We start from the raw sequence: 22,551 nt of genomic DNA on the forward strand, positions 1-22,551 counted from the left end.
ATAAATATTTGTTGGAGAAATATGCCCAGGGTTTTTGGTTGGCAAATACTATCCCTGATACTATAAACTCCTATGACCTGTTCTCTCAAGTCATGTTAGAAATAATTAAAATGTTTTGATTGCGACAGACCCAGGAGTAAGCATTTGCCCACCAGCACTACCTGTGAGGTCAAAAGCAGGGGTGGGGAGGAGGGGGACAGGAGAGAGAGGGGAGGAGTGATTCAAGTAGAATCAAGATATCAAATAAGCTGGAAGTTACTAATGATGACAACTTCCTCACATTGGGGAGAAAATAATTTTTGAAGTGGTTCCCCACACCACTTAGCTGCTGAGAAAGCAAAAGTGATGTGAACAAGCTCTATGGGCACAAGAAGGCGAGGGCTTCCTTTAAATCAGTTCCTAGAAGGCAAGGAACCAGTATATCATAGTGAGACAATCATTAATAATGAGACCATTATTAGGAGCCAAGATATAAAAATTGTACATGAAACAGCCTTATAAGCAGATTCCGTGCGTGGCTGATTAACCTCCCTATCCCACTGGGGGCCGGTGGCTCAGGGGAGTGGTAATGAGATGTGGAAGTCATTCGCCTCGAGGTCACAGGTTTAAAGATGGACATGTTAGAAGGCACCTAATTGCTACTCCTGGATGACTTGATGGAGCACAGATGGGCACACAGGTACCTTGTGGGCTCAGAGACTAACTAGCCCAGGGTTCGAGTCCCTGCACTGCCCCCGAATCAGCTGTGGGATGTTTGCGCTGGTCAGAACCTGTTTCACAATTCATAAAACCTTGTCAAGGCTGATCTTATATATTGATCTATTTATTTAAATCCTCACCTAAGGATACGTTTTTATTTATTTTAGAGAGAAAGGAAGGTAAGGAGGGAGAGAGAAGGAGGGAGGAAGGGCGGGGGGGGGGGGGGGGGGGGAGAGAAAAGAGACATTGATATGAAAGAGAAACATCAATTGGTTGCCTCCCATACACACTCTGACAGGGGATCAAACCTGCAACCTAGGAATATATCTTGACCAGGAAATATTCCAGTCTTTGGTTAACTATTAAACTATGTGCTGACCCTAAAGGGCTGGGCAGAGTTAGGAAAGAGGTTTTTCCTGCATCTGTGATGAATGTGCCTCACACCCAGTATTCCCCGCAGATGCATCCCAATATGGAAACAGGTTCAGCAGGAGCAAAAGAAATAATGTTCAGAATGGGAACTGGCTGTGGACTCGTGATTGTCTTAGCCGACAGAGCCCATGGCCAGAATATAGGGACTTAGCTTGCCCATGAATCTCAAGCCTCAGGGGGGTCCTGGTGGCAGGAAAATCAGACAAATGACGTGAGAACTGTGGGTCTGGGCAGCACTGAACTTGACCTGGAACACACAGACGGTGCTCTACAGAATCGATAGATCCCACCAAGGCTGACATTTAAGCGGGGAGAAGCATTAAGAGGGGCTTTGGGCAAAAAAGAAAGGCAACATGAAGCCACAGAAAGATGAATTTGGAGACCAGAGCCCTGGTTCAAATCCCACCTCTGACTTCTTCCCCCCTCTCCACCCATTGCCTTATCCTGACAACAAGTGAAGCTATAGAATAGATATTTGCAAAATGCCTTGATTAGGAAATCTGATTCAGTTATATAATAAAAGGGTCATATATTTAATGATTTGTTAAATGGAGAGAAATGGCAAATTATTTGGGGGGCAGGAGGTCTCCTACACAGGTATGTCACACCCAATTGAATACAGCACTTGAGTGTTAATTCTCCACTAAATTGATTGTTGTCTCCCTCCCTCCTTTGCACTTTCCAAGGACCTAAGGCTCTTGATGAAAAGGGAGGAATAATCCTTCCTTTGGTGTCTGTGATCAAGATCTATTTGGTAACCCACTCCTCTAATGCTGCCCGTGCAGAGAAATAATTTCGGCTCCCCGTTAATTTGAGTATTGAACTGAAATTCTGCAGCTGCTTTCTGCCAAGCCTGAAAGCAGAAATTAATTTCAATGACCCAGGCGAGTGGAGGGGAGCTCTGTCAGGTAATTAGTCTTCGTCTCTGCTACTCAGGGTCTATCACTGCGCTAATCCATACATACACCCAGGCATTCCCTGAGTCACTCGCAATCTGCGGGGCCTTTAACTACCTCCTGCTTGGGTTCTCCCAGAGCAGGGCCATCTGCAGGGAAAGGAGGCGGTTCCCTTTCACATTCCCCTTCCTTCTGCCTATGGAGGGCTGGTATAATTCCTGTGGCTGATTTACCTGCTCTTCTCCTGTGTGATGGAGTCTGCCCTTGATTAAGCAGAGCTCTGGGGGGAGAGGACGTGGGGGAGGGGTCCCCCTGCAGCTTTCTGACTGGCCAGTTTATTAATGAAAGAGGCGCCAATATTGATAGCCCTGACTCTACCAGTGCAGCAATTACAGGGTCTGTCCTTCCAGGCTTCTAATTAAAAGGGAGCCTTTCTCCACCAGGGATGGCTCTTATTGTCATATTCACATTCAATTCTGGTTTGGGATGTGGGCACCCCTGCCTTTTCCTTTAGGAAAATCTCATCTGGGAACCTTAGACCTGAAAAAGTAAACAAAGGTGTGAAAAGCTTTGTTCTCAACTGGGGTCATTCTGAACTCCAGGGAAAAGAAAGGTTTTTGGAAAAGGAACCTGTTTAGAAAAGCAGCCTGTCTCCATCCATGTCTCTTGGAGACACTTCTCTGAGCTTCATGATTTTCATGCTTTTAACCATGAAAGGGGGTAGGGGAGATTCAATAGCAGCTATGATAACTTCCTAAACACCTACTAAAGGACTGTCTATCTGCTTTTAACCCTGAAAATGGAGGCGGGGGTGGGGGGGAGGGTGCCTCAAACTGAATAGCAGCTATGATAACTTCCTGGGTACTTACTAAAGGACTTTCTATCTGCTGACAGCAACAGTGTGGGGTGAGTCTCAGTGGCTCCATTTTACAGATGAGCAAATTAATGCCCAGGTAGTTGGTGGCTCTTTCTGATCTGAAGTCCTTCTTCATACTATTCTAGGCACCTAATACCCCAAATCCTGATGGTCAGGCAGGGAGCATCCAGGGTGGAAGCAGATGAATTGAGAATATGGGACATGGGGAGCCTCTCCTTGCCCCCCCCCCCCCCGACACCCTCCTGCCAACACTGCATGCCAGAATTCTAACCCAGAATGGCCAGCCTGTGGGGGAATATGATATTTCAAGAGATGTCAAAAATCTGAACTTTCAGGTGAATTATGCCTTAACTGATGGTAATTCACTTGTTAGTGAAGTTCACATTTGTGACCTTCAAGACAGTCTCCATCTGTCTCCTTGGAATCATTTTTAACTTGGTGTTTGCTTGTTTGTGTTTTGAACCTTTCATCCAAGTGGGAACACCCAGCTTTTTTGGCCACCTTTGCCACGTCCCTGTCCTGTCGGAGTGATCATGCACTATAAACTGCCCAACACTATGTGGAAATTACAGTGGAAACAAACTGTGATCCCCAAACGCCTCTTAAAAAGTCCCTCCACAGTTGGTATCAGATCCTTGCTCTACTTTTGTAACAAATCTCATCCCTCACCCAAGGGAGCCACAGGCAAACCTGCAGTTTGGGGGTTTCTCCCCAACCCCACCTCATCTGCCTAATCCTGAACCAACCCTGCATTTATTCCTAGTTCAGTAATGAACCAACTATATGACCTTGGGCACTTTCCTCTCTTCTTGTGTGTCTCTCAGTTTTCTCATCTATAAAATGGGAGGATAACTCTGGACCCACCGGTTTGTTGTGAGGCTCCTAAGAGACATGCATGGGAAAGTTTGATCACGTGCCTGTTTTCTGGTAAGGAGGCCTACCAGGCTTGACCTCCTGCAGAAGTGCCTTGCATGTCCTCAGATCCAAGGTAGCTGAACTGCAGAGGCTTACGGTTCTGAGTTTCTTCTCCAGGAAAATGAAACAGAACAATGACTGAACACTGGAGAGCAAGCCAGTCTTTTAGCCTCACTTTTTCTACCTCTAAAGTGGGCTTTCCATGCCTCCCTTCTAGGACTGCTGGGAGATTACAAAAGGAAAGCAGGGCTGACACAGTAGGCCTACAGGAAACCAAGCTCCCACTACCAGTTCCCTGGAGGTTTTAATTCTCTTGGTTTAGACTCATCGTGCAGGTTTTATGCTTCAAAGTTCTTTTCTCATGCTTAGCCCTAAAGCTACGAAATGGAAAAAAATCATTTAAAAAACCTGAATCTTCACAGGAGCTACAACAGTGAAATATAATCATTTCTCATTTTGCTGTGAATTCCTAGAAATGACAACATTCCCTTCCGAGAGAGAGAGAGAGAGAGAGAGAGAGAGAGAGAGAGACAGACAGACAGACAGACAGACACGGGACAAATAGAAGAACTCTAATGCTGTAATGCATTTTATTGGAATCAAAAGTGCTCTCTGGCCTCTGACCCCCTCCCATCCCCTTCAGTCTGCTGCTGGGGGCACCAGAGAAAGTCAGAAGCATTGGTCTGGTGTCAAGTAGCACTGCCATTCACATTCTATGTCAATTGCAATTAACAGGGCCATTCAGAATGGCAGGTTCAGGACAGACAAAGGGAGCACAGTCAGATCTTATCAAAACCCAAGGCCAGCTGGCTGGGTCTTTCCTAGGCTGTTTGCACAGAAAAAAAAATAAAAAGAAAAAATGGTGGTGGGAGAAGAGCTAGGTAGGGAAGGATGCTGGATTAAAAGGGGAGTGGAAAGAAGCGAGGCATCTGAGTAGGGAGGTTTAAACACAGAAAAACAGACTCTGGAGCTCACCCATTGGGTTCAGATTCTGACTTTGTCCCTGGCTGCTGAGGACAGGAGGCAGGTCACTAACCCCTCCAGGCCTTATCTTTAAAATAGCAAAAGCAACTGCACCTTCCTATTTTTAAAATTGTCTTGTGAAAGAATGTTTGCAAAATGCTGAGGGTAGAGCTTGGTACCTGGCAGTTGTTCTGAGAAGAGCTTGGCTTGGTGTGGGATGGAGATCTGGAGATCCAGCAGACAAGTGGATTCTTCAAGCAAGCATGCCAGGGAAATCAAACAGCACACAGACAGGTGACCAGGCTGAAAGCAACTCCCTATCCACCTGGTGGAACCAGGTATGGGGAACCCCTGGGAGGGGAAGTTCATGGGTGCTGATGTAAACTGCAGAGCTCCCATAGGTGGGGTGGGGAGACACATACTGTAGTAGGCCCTGGGCTGGGAGAACATTGACCAGCCCACTGGTCCCCCACCCATCACTCTATTTTGGCACATCCCCTACAAAATGCTTAAGATTCTTTTCAAGCAGAAGGGCTTGAGCACCAACTGTGTGCTTTGCTCTGGGCCATTTACTAAGAGGCACCCAGAAAACAACCTGTCCAGTCCCCTCTACTTTTTTTCTTTGTTATAAGAATGACTAGAGGCCCGGTACACGAAATTCATCCACGGGTAGGGTCCCTAGGCCAGGCTGGCGATCAGGGCCGATCTGTGGGGCGACCTACAGGGCGATTGGGGAGGAGAGGGGTCCACTGGCATCCAGCTTGGCTGGCCTGGGGCCTGAGGGCTGGAGGCAGCTCCTGCATTGAACGTCTGCCCCTGGGTGGTCAGTGCACGTCATAGAAACCAGTCATTCCACCGGTCATTCTGCTGTTCGGTCGATTTGCCTATCAGCCTTTTATTATATAGGATGTCAGGGACTAAGGAAGTGTGATTCCATAGGAAGTTCCAGAGAAACCTAATTTCAAATGCCAGGTGGGCCACTGATGAGCAACATGCCCTTGGACCTGTGGCTAGGACTGTTTAAAGGCCCATCTTTAACAAGGAGGCAGGAATACTTATCATTGCAGGGTTATGTGAGCATAAGTCAAAAATGTGGGAGGCGGGGTGAGTGTTCAATGTGTGCAATGTATTTATTATTCCAGCTTCCTTGCTGGGCTCTGAATGGACAGGCACTGGCTAGCTCACACCATCAGCCTGTCTCAAATGGGCACATGCCCGTCTGGAACTGGGCAGACAAGGGGAGCAAGTCCAAACCACACCAGCCTCTTCAGCCAGATGAGGAATTCTTCCCAACGCACAGGCCCTCAGATTGCTCTTATGAAGTCTTTAATGATGGTGCTCACGCCGGCAGCATGAAGAAGTTATCTGAAGGAGCAAATTAACTGGAGGTTGACTACTTCTTGATCCTCTTCCAAAAACAAAGCACAACCCCAGGGAAGGCAGGAGACTCCTCTCTATTTTTACTTTCCTAGCGAAGCTGCCTGTTTTTGTTCGCACGTCTTGGTAATTGAGCACATACCTTTCAGACCCTCTCAGAATTCTAGAAACTTGAGGCTAAAATATCCATTCGTTTAAATTTTTTTAGAGTTCCCATGGAGCTAGAGAAAAGGGGGTCATTATGAGTGAGCAAACGGACAGAATGGTGGAGGAAGAGAACAGCTGCTCCATTTTCTATCAAGAAAAAAATAATAATACCAGCAAAACCTCATTAAGTCAGTATTGGTTTATTTAAAAGAGCTTATCATTTGCAGTAACTATTCCCCAATCAACCGGATGCCTCTATTGTAATCTTCTTTAATGTTGAAAGTCTGATAATTAAATATATTAATATATCAGGACAGGCTTTATTTGAAGGCACATGGTGTTTTGTATGATATCTCTAAGTGTCCTGCAGAGCAATCAGTGCATAGTAGGTGTTCAATAACCCTGAGCTTCGTTCCCCTGCATTTTGTATTATAAGAGCTTTAACCTGAGCTATAATGTATCTAGTCCTTATCAATAACAATGTATTTCCGTTTTAATATACTACCTTTTATTAAACTGGAGCCACAAACTCTTAATAGCAAGGCCTGTCCAAGGCCCTTTAATCACCACTGTTGTGCAGATGTCTCTCCTAGGAAAACACGGGCAATGCTCAGCAGCCAGGATGGGGACTGCCCATCCACCTTCATGTTGGCAGAATGAGTTACAGGATTGTATTATCAATGCAATTAGGCCAGGCTCCCTCTGCACTTCCACGGCAGACCTCTCGGCTCTGTACAATAAGAGGCACTTCCCTCTGTGACCTGGTTTCCAAAGCATTTTTCCCCCTAAAGTGGTCACCACTGATGCCTGCATGGAAAAGCCAACTTCTGAGTTTGTGCTTGCTTGCTACTCTGAGTTTTTCCAAAATGGTACCCAGGTCAAGGGCAAGCAGACACCTAGTGCTTTTGACATGGCAATGATGCCAATACTAATGAGCATGATGTTGGCACTGCTGATGATGACATGGATGATATTGATGTTGCTGATGATGGCATGGGTGATGCTGACGGTGCCAGCTCAGTACTCTGCACCTACTGTGCTAGTCCCTGTGAGAGAGCTCTATGAGCATCTTCAGCATTTAATCCTTCCAATAACTCTGAGGAAGGAACTGTTAATACCCCCATTTTGTAGATGAAGAAACTGAGGCTTAGAGAGAAGAGTGACTTGCTCAAGGCCCAGGAAATAAGTGGCCCAACCAGGACATGGACCCAGGTGTGCGACTTCTAATTCTTCAAGTTACACAATACTAACCTTGTGCCTTTGTCTGCTTGGCTGCTATGACAAAATACCACAGATTGGGTGGCTTAAACAACAGACATTTATGTCACAAAGTTCCAGAGGCTGAGATATCTAATATTAAGGCACAACCTACAGATTCAGTGTTTGGTGAGAGCTCTCTTCTTGGCCTGAAGAAAGCTGCTTTTCCTCGGTTCATGGAGAGAGAGACAGGGAGACAGAGAGACAAAGAGACAAAGAGATGGAGAGGGAGAAAAAGAGAGAGAGAGAGAGAGAGAGAGAGAGAGAGAGAGATATCTGTTCTTCTCTTTTACAAGACATCACGAGAGACCCACTCTCGTCATGGCATATAAATCTAATCACCTCCCAAAGGCCCTGCTTCCAAAGACTATCACATTGCGGGTTAGGGCTTCAATGTATGAATTTGGAGGCAATGCATTCAGTACATAACAACCCATTTCAAGCGAGTTTGTCTCCCCTCTTGCCTGGTCGGAAACAGCACATCAGAACCCTTGTCCTCCTTCCCAGATGAGCTGTGTCAGAGGTCCCTCAGTCAGGATCTCAGGCAGTGTGGCCCAGACCCAGGTCTACCCGCCATCCTTCATTAGGCCTCCTGGGTGATGGATTAAATACCATTATCTTTAGGAATCAGAATTTCAACACATGAATTTGGGAAGCAGGGCACATTCATTCAGGCCATAATGTTGAGGGAAGGGAGCATCTTTCAGTGGTTATATCAACACCTCCCTCCTTTTCCTCTCCTTTTCTTGACCTGGTCTGACCTAGTCCCACACGCCCTCCAAATACATAAATAACATCCACAGCATGAGGAGAGGAAGAATCCAAGAGATGGACTTAAGGGTAGAAGTTGCAGACCAGCTCAATAATAACTGCTAATGCTGAGACATGATAACCTACTGTGTACCTAGTACCATGCTGAATGCTTTAGTGAATGGTATAATTTATTCCTCACTTTCTTCCACAATATCCTAGTAAGAAGATTCAGGTATTAACCCAGTGTGCATAGAAGAAAACACAGTTTAGAAAGACAAAGTCACTTCACCAGTTGTGGAAAGTGATGATTCAGTTGAACTCTAAAGGGTGAGAAGGAACACAATAGCTAAAGCAGGAGGGGAAGAGGACTCCAGGCATAGTCAATAGCCTGTGCAAAGGACCTGTGACAGGATGAGGAGGGGGAGCGTCGACAGGATAGAAGGGGAGGTGAGAGTAGGTTGCAGATTGGCAGAGCCTTGCACGATCTGATAAGGATTTTGGTTTTTATCCCAAGGGATATGGAGAGCCAGTGAAGGGATTAAGCAGGGAGTTGAGAACAGGGTGGTGGCAAGATCAGATTTCTATTTTAGAGAAATGACTCTAACTTGCCCCTGAAGAAGGGATTTCAAGAGAGGCAAGAGGGTGAGCAAGATGCCAGGTAGGAATCTTACTGACCACGCTGCTATAAACAGCTCTAACTCACAGATTCAGAATTCCTCATACTGTTACCAAGTGTGCTGCCAGGAGACAAAGAAAGACCAGACTGTGTGTGTGTGTGTGTGTGTGTGTGTGTGTGTGTGCGCGCTGAGGGGAGGAGGGACAGTGAGACACAAGTGAAAGAGATTTCCTGTTTTAGAGTCTTTTAAGTGACATAAGAACCCCAACAGGAAAAGTCCAACATGGAAAAGCAAGCAGTGGTGCCCTTTGAAAAGTTTTTATTTTATTTTAACTTTGCTTAATCTACTTACATTCAAATTTTGAAATATGTATGCACGATAAAACACTGAAGTTATGGTCTATTGGGTTAAAAATTCACTTTTTGGAATGGGTTCAAGGAAAAATTTATACAAAAGACTTCTGAGTGGAAAGTAATTCTGCAGATGAAATAGAATGGAAGCATCCACTATATACACCCCTTGCAAGATACTAGTACATGTAAGATGAGGAGGGGTCTCAAACCATCACCAATGGGAGGCTCAAAACAGCCGGCCTCTTAACCCCTCAGAGAACCAGCTGGAAGGGAAGTGCCTGGCTAGTCCTCAGCATCATCATTCATACTTTTCCAAGGATACAGCCTCTTCCTTTCATAATTCATTTGAAACCAATAAATTGACCCCCAATTTAAAACCGTGAAATTTCATTCTAGCATGCTACTCACAAAGCATGGGGTGACCTGGTGTTTATTTTGCAAAGTTCCAGACAAAGAAATATAAAAAAAAAAATACTGGAAAAAATCCATCAACAAGCATTTCTGTGCTTATTCTGTGTAATTATCCTTGTATGGAGAGGCATACAAAAAGAAGAGGAAAATATGGTTCTTATTCTTAAGTATTTGGCAATCCTCTTAGAGGGTGCTTCTGGGCTCTGAGTGTGCATCAGAACCACCTGGAGAGCTAGACAGAAATGCAGATCCTTGGCACCCACACTCCCTCCCAACCGCTGGACCGAGTGTGTATTAGTGCCCACACAGGTCCTGGGAATCTGTATTTTAAGCAAACAGAGAGGCTTCTGATGGGGGTTGGGATTTTGAATCACCAAAATGAAAAGAGAGAGAATGCACAGGAAACATTAGCACACAATCGGACAGAAGGAAGAAGTCCTAGTGCATATCCAGCAGCACCTCTACCCAAAGTGGCATTCTTTAGTCGGCCACCATGACTGGTGTCAAGCATCAGCCTTTGCTTTACATTTCCACAAAGGGCACAGGTCCTTCGTGTGGAAGCTTGTTCCACTGTAGGACCACCATCTAGTGTCCTCTGAAGGGCCTTCAAAACACTGGAGCTTCCTGCGTCTTCATCCTGTTTACCTCCCTTGACCTGAATGCTACATGTTTGTCAACGCTGCCTAAGGGGCCACTCTTGCCAAAGCCCAACATGTCTGAAATAGCCATACACTCGCCTTCACACCTTTTACCCGTCCGGTAAACTTTTTGAAAGTCAAATAGAGTTAGAAGAGTTGACACTCATGTTCTTGCTTCATATTCCCGCTTTCTTTCCTAAAACTTCAGAAATTATCTATTTAATCATTTGTTCCAGACTTTTCATAGGGATTGGCATTATTTATTTCTTGTCCCTGTTAACCATTCTTCTTTCCCCAACCCCTACTCCACATTCATTCTTCTTCTTTCTTTTTATGAGTTCAGTTCTGGCTCTTTTATTTCTCTCTATTCATTTTTACCAAAATAATTAACAGAATACCTGAGGTTTCCTTGGTGACTTCTTTTTGGCATCGTGAGTGATCACTCAAAGACTTGTAATATCATAGAACATCAGAACTTGAAGGAGCCTTGGGGACCAGCCAGGCAAACCTTTCACTATGAAGATGAATAAATTAGGGTGCAGAGAGGACACAGGTCAAACTGAGATGCCCAAGTTGGGGACTGAGGCAGCATTAGGACTCAGGTCTTCTTTCTGGATGATTACTTTTGGACAGCCTGCCTTGTTTGGGACTTGGAAACCTGGTTGTCTGGTCAAACAGATTCTAAGGTTCATCCTCTCTGGGAGGTATGGTGACAAACACACTAAGAAAGAGAGTGGCCTATATGATTCATAAATCATGTAGAGTAAAATGATAAATGAGAGAGAAAACTCACCCACACTCCTAACTGCTTTAGTGTGAGTTTTATAAAGGAGAAAGCAGTGCTACTGAGAGACCAGAAATCAGGGCAGCATGCTGCCCTTTGCATATGTGTGTGGGATGGAGGAGGCGGGAGGAACACAAACAAAACACAAAAGGATATGAAAATGGACCTTACCCTGATAGCCATATATCAAAAGAACATGGTAGTCAACTGAAAGAGCCCCTGGTGGACAAACCATTGGGAAATAAAGTAAAGTTGTATTGGATAATAACCCAAAGTAGAAAGTAAATATCCATGAGCCCACAGAGATAGAAGTAAATAAGTGAGGGAGGAGAGATAAATCCCCCATGCAGAAAAATTCCTAAGAGTTCATGTAGACAGACACTCTGCCTACAAGTGTTGAGAGCATAAGTCCCCTTAAGTGGGGGGTGCACACAGGAACTTTCCTCCAAAAAGAACAGCATGGAATATATGGGAAAAGAGTAACTACAGTGGAGAAAGCTGACAAGCACTACCCCAGCCAGTGAAAAAGGTCAATATCACAGTAATATGTCATGTTGATAACATTGTCCTTGATAGGATTTGATGAGAAGGGCATTTCACCTATATGTCTTCTTCCCCAAAACCCACAACCTCAGTCTAATCATGAAAACAAACCAGACACATTTCGTTACTGGGGTATCCTATATAATAAAAGCCTAATATGCAAATTGTTCCCTCAAGCAGTTGGTCAACCAGGAGTTCCACTGAAAGACCTGGAGTTTGACAGCTCGCTATGATGTGCGCTGACCACCAGGGGGCGGTGCAGAACATGACAGGCATTGGTGACAAGGTGCTGACAGCAGGCAGCCGTGGAGGTGCTGTCAGCAGTGATGGGACCTGACGAGGGACCGCGGTGGATGGCGGAGCAGGTGAGTGGGTGGCACCAGGCCAAGGCGGGGTGCCAGGCAGGCTGCGGGGCTGCGAGACTGGGGGCATGAGCTGGGGCTGTGAGCCTGGGACCAGGCTACCCCAAGGGACCCCACCCATACATGAATTCATGCACCGGGCCTCTAATCTTACATAATCCCCAACCAGTCCTCCTCAAAAGTATCAAAAACAAGGAGTCTAAGAAATGGTCATAGCTCAGAGAAGTCTAAGGAGACATGTAACTAAACACACTGTGGGATCCAGGATGGGATCCTGGAACAGAAAAAAGGTCTTTAGGTAAAAACTAGGAAATCTGTATAAACTATAGACTTTAATTAATAATAATATATTAATATTGTTTCTGTAATTGTAATAAATGTACCAAATAATGTAAGATGTTAATAACAGGGGAAACTGGGTGTAGGTATATGGGAACTGTGTACCATTGTCTCTATTTGATTGTAAACCTAAAAACAAACAAACCAAAAAAACCATTCAAAACATAAATTCTATTTCAAAAAATAAATATACATGCTAAATAAAGTAAAAGAATAGCATGTAGAAAAGCACTTGCCATTTTAGAGGTGGACTGGGGATTCTGTGACTAGGGATCTTGAGGGTCCCAGTTACACCCTTGAAGAGGGCATGCAAGTCCTAGGTGCACCAGCCCCAGTGGATGAGCAAACCATGGGGTCCAGAGAGGGATTGTGGTCACTCCAGAATAAGGGTCAAATTGAAGCTGACCTCATAAAGCTCAGTTGTCAGGAAATGATTTGTGATGTTCTCTAGCGATGGTTAGTAACTTGGAAGTGGGAGCCAGGTCTTATACCTGTTGGGATCTATGACGTGTAAGTAGCAACAAATCAAAGGAGGTATGGAGTATCAGCAAGAACACCTTCCAAAGACTCGTGTTCTAGTGATACACACAGAACTCTGGACTGGCCAGGCCGCTAGCCAGGCTTTGCAAGGGGTCATGATGTTCTCACATTTTAGGTTCAATGGAAAATGTCCTAGAGATGAATGCCACCTTTCATAACCATGTCAGCATTTAGAACTGTGTTCAAAAGATCCTATTCCTTTAGGCAAACAAATTCAAACCAGAAATTGTATGGGGAATGATACTTTCTTGTTCACCACTGTGCCATTCTGCAATAAATAATTTCCAGTCAGGGTACTACAGAATTCCAAATGATAGACATATTATGTTCATGAAAGACAACTTTAAGAAAAATCTTTCTGCAATAAAAGTGAGGGCTCCACCCCCCTTCTTGGCATCCCAGCCTGCTATAGAAATGAGTGATTTTCTGAATTTCTGCCAAGTTAGATGGTTCAGCATGCTATTCGATTAGTCTGTTTATACAGAAACAGCCAAAAATAGGAAACACACAGAAGCTATTAAAGATATTGTCCTGAGAGGGAAAGATTTGAATGGTTTTCTTACTGCAAGTGGGAAATAAGATATGAGTCAGTATTAATGTGATAAAGAAGTTAATGCGTTCTAAAGCAAACCCTTGGTTTCTTCATCTTGTTTCAGAGGTGACAATAAAAGGCACATGCAGACAATTATTTAGGGTTGGGTGAGCATGGAAGGTAGTGAACACTTTAGATATAACTCCCCTTCAGAAAATAGGGCTGTGGCACAAAGGGGGTTTTCAAAGGGAAAGACGGTTCCAGGCAAAAATAAAAAAATAAAATAAAATGAAAACAACAACCACCCCCACCCCCACAAAAACAAAATTCCAGATTCCAAGATTAAGTGTATTTTTAAAAAGGTTTCAGAAATTCAAAAGTGAAATTCCAATTTCACTTCTGCCCTTGGGTTGCTCTGTGATCGAATGGAAATCATATGACCTCTCAGGTCAATGCGATTCAAGACGGAGGACTTATATTGACTTCTACTTGTAAGACGATGTGGTTCTTACTCTCCTCATTTATAGTGGACGGCGAGACCTATACCATGAAGTCACCTCGTTTTTTCCTCCATGAGTCGCAAGGTGACGTCTGTTGGAAAGACAGTGCCGCATTATAGTCACATGAGCTGTTCTGACAACATCTCAGAATATGTGTGTGACTCTGGAAGTGGACGTGTGTCTAAATACCCATATGAAGCCCAGGATTATATATTATTTTCCTCTTTATTCGTAGTTGAAAGTCACAAAAAATAGGGTTTTCTACAAAAATAAATATTTCTAATGGTGTAATAATCTTTCTAGGCTGTCCTCCGGGTCCTGGTGAGTAACTCAGAACTCGCTGAGCAAAGAATATTAAAAAATGCATTCATTTTAAATTGCTGTGTAACAAATTATCACAAACTTAGCTTCTGAAAACAGCACTATTATTATGTTACGGTTTCCTTGGGTCAGAAGTGTGGGCATGGCTTAGCTGGGTTCTCAGCCAGGCTGACATCCAGATAACAGCTGGGCTGTGGTATCACCAGAGGCATAGCTGGGAAATTCAATCACCTTTAACTCCTTTAGGTTGTTGGCAGAATGCATTTCCTTGAGGTTGTAGGACTGACACCCCATTTCCTTGTTGTCCATTTTGGGCCACGCTCAGCTCCTACATGCCTTCTGCAGTTGTGTCATGTGGCCCTCTCACAATACGGCAGCTTACTTCTCTAATGCCACCAATGGGGAGTATCTTTGACCTCGGTGCCTCTTCAAGGGTTTTTTACGTAAGTCAGGCCCACCCAAAATGATCTCCCTTCTGATTACCTTAAAATCAACTGAATTGGGACCTTAATTATATCTGCAAGATCTCTTTACTTTGTCATGTAATGTAGCCTAATCGAGGAGGTGACATCCCATCATCTTTTTCATCTTCTGTTGGTGAGAAGCAAGTCACAGGTTCTGCCCACATTTAATGGGAGGAGGGATCATACTAGGGTGTGGATGCAAGAAGGTGGGAGTCATTGGGATCCATCTGCCTCCTTAGGATCCATCTGCCAATCAGCAGAAGAAAATACAGGGGTTCACTTCTCAAGAAAATGTCATCACAGTATGGACAGAATTACTTCATTTATGAGTGTGAGCTTAGAATCTAGGTGCAGGTGCAAAGGAGGGTGGAGAGAAAAAAAGAAAGAGCCCCACAGTTTTTCCAAATAATCAGAGTTTTTCAAGGTTTTCCTAGAAGCACCTGTTGCCAGATATTATGTAATAAAATGCAGGTACACTTAAAATGTACAGTTACACTTTAGCAGCTGACAACTGGGCAACCCAATACCTCTTTCAACTGGTGCAACAATGAACATGGACATGGGGAGCATGGAAGTATCAAGAAAAGGCAAGGCAGGTTCAAAGGCCTGGGTTCTCAGCCCAGAACAACACAAAGTTCAAGGTGGACAGTGAATAATTGAATGCTATATGCCGGCCAATAAAGGCTAAGTTCAGAGGCCTCCCAATATGAGAAAAACAGGAACGTGTCTGAGGTAGAAGAAATGGAAGCTGAAGGAGGAAAAGAATAAGCAACACCAGGAAGGAAAGAGGCATTCGTCTACAGGACAGATGAAGGAGAGAAAGGGGAGAAGTTGAGAAAAGGAGAGAAAGGAGATGAGGGAGAAAGTGAAGCAAATTCCATACAAGAAGGACCTGAGTGGTGGTGAGGAGGGGCAGGAGGGGGCATGAACAAATGTAGCCATCAGTTAACTGGCAAGTTCAGTTAACCAGAATGAGATGCCAGGTAAGTAAAATCCCACTGAGCTTGGCAGGCCTACTCTGGCCATTAACTTTAATGTTTTTCCGAACCCCAGCACTTTCACAGGTGTGAGTTAAAACCATCTGGTTTCTGTACTCTGCCCTGACTATTAAAACCTAGCATCTTCAAAGAGACATTGTGGAGCGAGAGGGGAGTGGGGGAAGAGATAGGAGGTAAAAGCCTTTACCGCATGCTTAACCTTCACAAGAAGGAGCTTTTAAGTAACTTTTGAGTGGAATTACTTTATTTTGAAATTGCAATGTAATAAAATAAAATATGGTGAGACGTTTTAATATACAGAAACAGAGCCTGGGCAAATAAATGCTCAAAACAAAATCCCAATGAAATAAATGCAGTGTACAGTGACCCCGACATGACAAATGAAAAAAGAAATAAACTTAGGGGAAAATCCATATACAAAAGCATGTCTCTACGGTAGTGATGTTTCTAAATTTGACACAGTTGCAAGTAGAGCTCTCTACAGATTATTTCTATGCAAATATGCATTTAGCCAATGTAAGAGTGTGCAAAAAATTTTAAATATATTTCTTAAAAATCAATTCTTGTGCAGTACAAGTGAATCAAGAAGCAAGAAATACACCACTACATATTAAAATGTGACCAATGTGAACTTGTCAGAAGACAAGCTTCCGAGACATGGGTGGCAGGGAACAGGAAACTGCCCCACACTGCCCGATGTCTATGTCTAGTCTAGAGAAGATGGTAAAAGCACCTCTGCTGTGGATGCAGCTACTATGTCCCTTCCAGGGACAAGCTTGAGCCTTGAGAGTGCCAAGTTCCCATTGATATGGCTCCTTTCCATTGATATAGAAAGTTCTACACAAGGCTGCATGCAGCCAACTTGTAAAACACAGAGCACCCAGATTGATTGAAGGCGCTCCCCAGAGATTCCAAATCCAGGCAATAAACAAGTTCTTAGCAGAAAGCTCTCTGCCTGTCTCCTTCAGCACCTTAGCAACCATCCCTCCTAAGTACCCTATTTAAACAGCCCGATGTTTCCTGGTTAGGCCAGTTCCTTCTATTTCACACCAGAGTGAAAGGTATACATAATGGTCTTTATTTGTCCTTTTTACCATTAGCCAATACGTATACCCTCTTGATCAGCTGTGTGTCTAACACTTTCCTAGGTTTTCTAAATTCATTATTAACTAGAGAGTGTCTCCCTACCATTCGACAAAAGAGGAAGCTGAGGGGAGAGATCCATCTGCCTTTCCAGTGTGCTAGGGTTAATTAGGAGCAGAGCGGGGTCTAATGGAATCCAGATAAAGGTGAGGCATACGATTTTTCTACTGTAACCATGGTCTCTCTTTGCTTTTATATTTACACATTGAACCACACAACTGAGGTTAGAAATTATATAGCAGCAGTGGCTGGAAGGGGACACAGGAGGGTTGCTGGAGTACTAGAAGGATCCTGTGTATTAATGAGGGTTACTCATGCGTGTGGGCGTGTGCAAATTTATTGAGATAGACATGTGAAGTGTGTGCCCTGTTCTGCTTATATTTACCTAAACAAAGAGGGACAGTAGCCTGGATGAGGCCCCTGCGCCTGCAGTAACCCTGAGGGTGTGTGCTTCTCCAACTCCAGGCCTCTCACTTGGGGAAGATCCACACGGGGCACATCTGAGACACCAGTGAAAAAGCTTATCATGTGAGTGTTGGATCATGAACCAATGCAGGTCACTGGGAAGGGACTCCAGACTTTCTCCTCTCCCTCTCAATTCTATCTTGGGGGGGGGGGGGGGGGGGGGAGGGGGGTGCACGGGGCTCTCACGAGTATTATACACAAGATAAGGATTAGAGAAATTCTATGTTTGTTTCCTGCACTAAACACTGACTCTGTCCAAGAAGAGGTCTGTAGTGGGCTGAACTCTGTCCCTCCAAAACTCTTATGTTGAAGTCCTATCCTCTAGTTCCTCAGAATAGGACTGCATTTGGAGACAGGGCTTTGAAAGAGGTAAATAAGGTAAAATGAGGTCATCAGGTGGGCCCTAATCCAGCTGGTGTCCTTACAGGAAAGGAGATAGAACACAGACACAGAGAGAAGAGCATGTGAGGACACAGGAAGAAGGTGGCCATCTGCAGGCGAGGAGAGGCCTCAAAGGAACCCCGCCCTCTGACGCTGTGATCTCAGACTTCCAGCCTCCAGAGCTGAGAGAATATTTTTTGTTATTTAAGCCACCCACTCTGTGGTACTTTGTTGGGCTGCTCTGGGAAACTAATACAAGGTCTAACATGAGAACTGATTCAGTGTTTTCCCAGTGGGGATGCAAAGTGTCTAAGTGCAAGGTGTGTGAAGTCAGGGACCCTGGAACACATCTTAAGGATTCTCTCCTGCCCACCTCAGAAGAGACAGGACACAACCCCAAGAAATCCATGGGGCTTCTTCATGTAGCTGCTCACTTGTGCCACCTGTGTTCACACCAAGTCCCTGCACTGAGCTTCCTCAACACTGTAACCAGATCAATTCCATGCAGTAATTGGGCCAATAGGCAAAGCCACAAGTCTGAACATGTTTTAAACGAAACTGACCAGTCAGCTGGGAGAACTGAACAAAGTGGCCAGACTGTTTATCTGGCAGCGGACATGTTAAAAAAGTCTGGCAAGGGTGCCTAGATCATCAAGCCGGATTTTGTCTCTTCTCAGATGGTGTTCACTATCTTAAATGTGTCCCTTGCTTAAACAAAACAAACATCAGATAAATTCTACTTGCTCCCATACTTTTTTAAAAAAGCTATGTGCATGTGAGTACATATGCATAAGCACGTGTGCACACACCTGGAGAAAGCAGATACAACTCTCATACCAGCTTTGGGAGGCCACGGAGGCCATGAGACAGAGGGTAGAAGAATCTAGATGGGGCTGAGGAAGCTCACTAATGTCATTTTCTTGAAGAAGATTTAACCTACTGCTTTCCTAATACAGCATTTACTCCTTCCCTTCCTTGTTTCCTTTCACACACATATATATCTTCAGCCAAGGACATGCTTTCATTGCTTTTAAAGAGAGAGAAAGGGGGAAAGGGAAACATCAATGTGAGAAATGTTGATCAGCTGCCTCCTGTACACACCCAACTGGGGATCACACCCGCAACCCAGGTATGTTCCCTGATCAGGAATCGAACCGGCAACCTTTTGGTGTACTGGATGATGCTCCAACTGGCTGAGCCACCTGGCCAGGGCTCACACATATTTTTGAAACTATGTATCAAGTCCTGGAATAGGTGGAAAAGAGAAGATGTGGCCCAGGACTCAGAGGACTGGGGTCTGAGCCAGGAGCTTGGGATCTCCCATGAGCCCATTTTAGAGTGGCTATGCCCTATCTGACAAGAGGCAGGGTACACAAGAAGTGTGAAGTCCCTGCCATGTTTATATAATATATTTTAGCCTATAATCTTCCAAAAATGGTTGACATCCCAATACTTAAATTTAACTACAAGTCTAAAACATGTAAAAATGACTTTACAACTAGAATCACACACGAGAATACCCGAATTCAGCACACACTCCCTATTGCTGAACTGCCAATGCATTAGCCTCACCTTCCAGCAAGATTAGGGCAGAACTGTGTACAACACCCAGCCCAGAGCAAGGGATTAGTAAACGTGCTGACTGATTAAACTGAACATCACAAAGAGCTATGAAAAAGAAAAAGCTAAGAATGCAATTAAAAGACATCTATGCCAATATTTCTGGGGTGTACATGAAATACTTCACAGTGGAGTCTGCTCTGGATACCCCAACCCTGCCTCATCCAGCCTTAGCATCGAGGTGTCCCTGAAATTGCACTAGGGGAGGGGGCTTCATCTGCCATGCATCTCTGTTCCATCAGGCATAAAGCCTCACATGCTTCCCTGAATTCAAGAGATTGACACTGACAGGTCAGCTTCAGGAACGATGTGGAAGACAGCCACGCAGGACACAACATGCATAGGGTGGTTACCGCATCCACTGACAGGCCTTGAACGATCTGATGTTGTTCTTTTGGTTTGCACTAGGATGTGGGGGGAAAAAAATCACTGTACTTTCTATCTATCTGTGTAGTGGCCCAATTGAGTAAGGGATTATATCTACAAAAATAAAATAATATAAAAACAAATAAACAGGGAGGTCATATGCTGCCGGCTCCACCCCAGCCAGGGTACAAGGGAAGCCCCAGGGCCCCAGCCTGAAGGCAGCAATCTGGACTCAAAGCAAAAGGCTGAAGACGTGACAAGTGTGATTTTACCAATAACAAAAGGAGACACACATAAGCAACCCATCCTGTTGCCTTGTGCATCCACTCACAGTGTCAGAGCAGAAAAGGACCTTATGAAGCCGCCAAGGCTCTGAACATGGACAGTTCTTTCAAAAACCATTTGGTAGCCAAAGCTACATAGAGCTGACGGAGTTACTTATCTCACTGGGTGTGAGGATCCATTCATTCTGACACAGAGATATTCATGTGTTTAATCACAAGGTGCTGCCCCCAGGGTGTTACATCACACAAGGTTTAGCAAACTTGCTATAGAGAGCCAGATAGTAAATATTTCAGGATTTGTGGGCATTCGGCAGTGTCTTGCATACTCAGCTCTGCCACTGTAGCTGAAAGTAACCATAGATAACATGTGAGCAAAAGGGGGTAGCTGTGTACCAATAAAACTGTAATTACCAAAAGAACCCTCAGGCCGTGCCCTGGGCTATATGTTTGCCCAACTGTGTAATGCACAGAATATGCAGCATATCGCCTTCCAAAAATCTGAAAACCTCTGAAACACATCTGGCCCTAAGGGTGTCAGACCGGGGGTTGGGCTCCTGTAGTTCCAATTTTGCAGAGTTCTCTGCAGGAAAGTTCTTTACAAGGGGCTGGGACTTTCCCCCAACCACAGCTCGGCTGGTCTTCCTGAGGAGTTTTAGTCACTTGCTGTAATGGTTGCAACTGCAGCTGAAATCTGGAATTCAGGTTGTTGAACTGAGAGCACCTGCTCTGGGTCACATTCCATAGGATGCCGTGCTTGCTGGTTTTGCAGGGAGGCAAACCCCTTTTGAAAGGGCAGGAAATTGGGAGGACAGCAATTTTCTGAAAAACAGATTTTCCAGATGACTCCCATAGACAGCTATCTGTGTACCTGAGGGGCCTCAGAACAGGGAGACACGCGAGCAGCTCTAGGGCCCACATGGCCAAGTGCGATACAACCTGGGGGCAGGGTGCACGCTCTCCAAGACTGCAGGGAAACACTGGGGCTCTCATGGACTAAGGCTTCCAGAAAAGTTATCCCTGCTCTCTAGCTCCTGAGGGTGTGGCACTATTGGGAGCCTCAGAAGGTGGGCACAGACATCGGTGTGGTCAGGGGTGATGGACTCCAGTATCAGTGGTACTGATGAGGGGCCCTCACATGTCTTATTGACCACGGAGAAATGGAAGCCCTCACATGACAGCAGAAACCATGAGTTAGTAAAGCCAACACTCCAAGAATGCACAAGAGACGCTTCTTGGGGAACCAGGAAATACTCGATGGGACTGAGGACTGAAATCACAGATTCACAAGTCAGGGAGGGGGCATAAGGCATCGAAAGGCAGGCTTGGGAATGAACACATGGCTTCTGGGGGAAATGAAACATGATCTAGTATCTGCTAACTTTTAAAAATCATTTTATTAATTTATTGGGATGACACTAATAAAGTTGTATAGGTTTCAGGTATACAATTCTATCATACATCATCTCTACATTGTGTTATGTGTTTACCTCTCCAAGTCAAGTCTCCTTCCATCTCCATTTATCCCCCCCCTTTACCTTCTTCTACCTCCCTCTGATAATCATCATACTGTTGTCTGTATCTATGAGGTTTTTTTCCTTTGCTTCATTCCTTCACCTTTTTCACCCAATCCTCTGTCCCACTCCCCTCTGACAGCCGCCAGTGTGCTCATTCTTGAGCACTTATGCCAGTGATGGCGAACCTTTTGAGCTCGGCGTGTCAGCATTTTGAAAAACCCTAACTTAACTCTGGTGCCGTGTCACATATAGACATTTTTTGATATTTGCAACCATAGTAAAACAAAGATTTATATTTTTGATATTTATTTTATATATTTAAATGCCATTTAACAAAGAAAAATCAACCCAAAAAATGAGTTCATGTGTCACCTCTGACACGTGTGTCATAGGTTCGCCATCACTGACTTATGCTATCCCAGGGACTGTGCTGAGTGCCTTACAGATGGTGGTTTCAATCCTTGCAACAACCTTTCAGGGTAAATAGCAGTGAGAAAGCTAACATCAAGTCATGTGCCCAGGGCTGGCTGTTCTGCAAATGCAGAATGAAATGCATCATGTGCCTCTGATGTCTACACCATGCTGCCCACTGTAACAGAGAGGTAGACCCTCCATCATGTGACAACTCACCAAATGACTGGCACAAAGACCTCATCTAACCTCAATGCCATTTTATACAGATCTTCAAGGGTCCTTGCATATGCTTTTCATTCTTGTCCACTTATATACATCACCCTTATGACACAGTGCTCCAAAAAGAACACCTGATCCCCACGTTGTAAGCAAAACCTGGTCCATCCACAGTGGCTGACATATGCTTTCTGACTACCATCTGTATCTACCAAGACTGTACAAAACGACAAAGCATATGCCAGGTGTTTTTCAGGATCCAATTTGCATGGGAAGTCTAAGACTTCAGTAAATACATGCTGTTTCTTTTTTACCTCACCTGTGCTGGCCTAGAGTATTACTCTGTTATGTGTTGCACCTTCTTGTATGAGCCTATTGACTTCTGACTTGGACATGTGATTTGCTTTGACCAGCGGCATGAGAGAAGCCA

The 22,551-nt window shown here is 44.6% G+C and overlaps 1 protein-coding gene and 1 non-coding gene across 2 annotated transcripts in view; one reads left to right on the forward strand and one right to left on the reverse strand.

Moving 5' to 3' along the window:
- WWOX (WW domain containing oxidoreductase) overlaps positions 1-22,551 on the reverse strand; it is a 924,942-nt gene that overhangs the window by 470,930 nt on the left and 431,461 nt on the right. The window lies entirely within an intron of this gene.
- LOC138997509 (small nucleolar RNA SNORA31) lies at positions 19,680-19,809 on the forward strand. Its single transcript, XR_011468968.1, has one exon. It is a non-coding gene; the product is annotated as a small nucleolar RNA SNORA31 (small nucleolar RNA).

This window comes from Myotis yumanensis, unplaced genomic scaffold (genome assembly GCF_028538775.1).
Source record: "Myotis yumanensis isolate MYYU_CA2020_CCGP unplaced genomic scaffold, mMyoYum1.0.hap1 SCAF_18, whole genome shotgun sequence".
NCBI lineage: Eukaryota > Metazoa > Chordata > Mammalia > Chiroptera > Vespertilionidae > Myotis > Myotis yumanensis.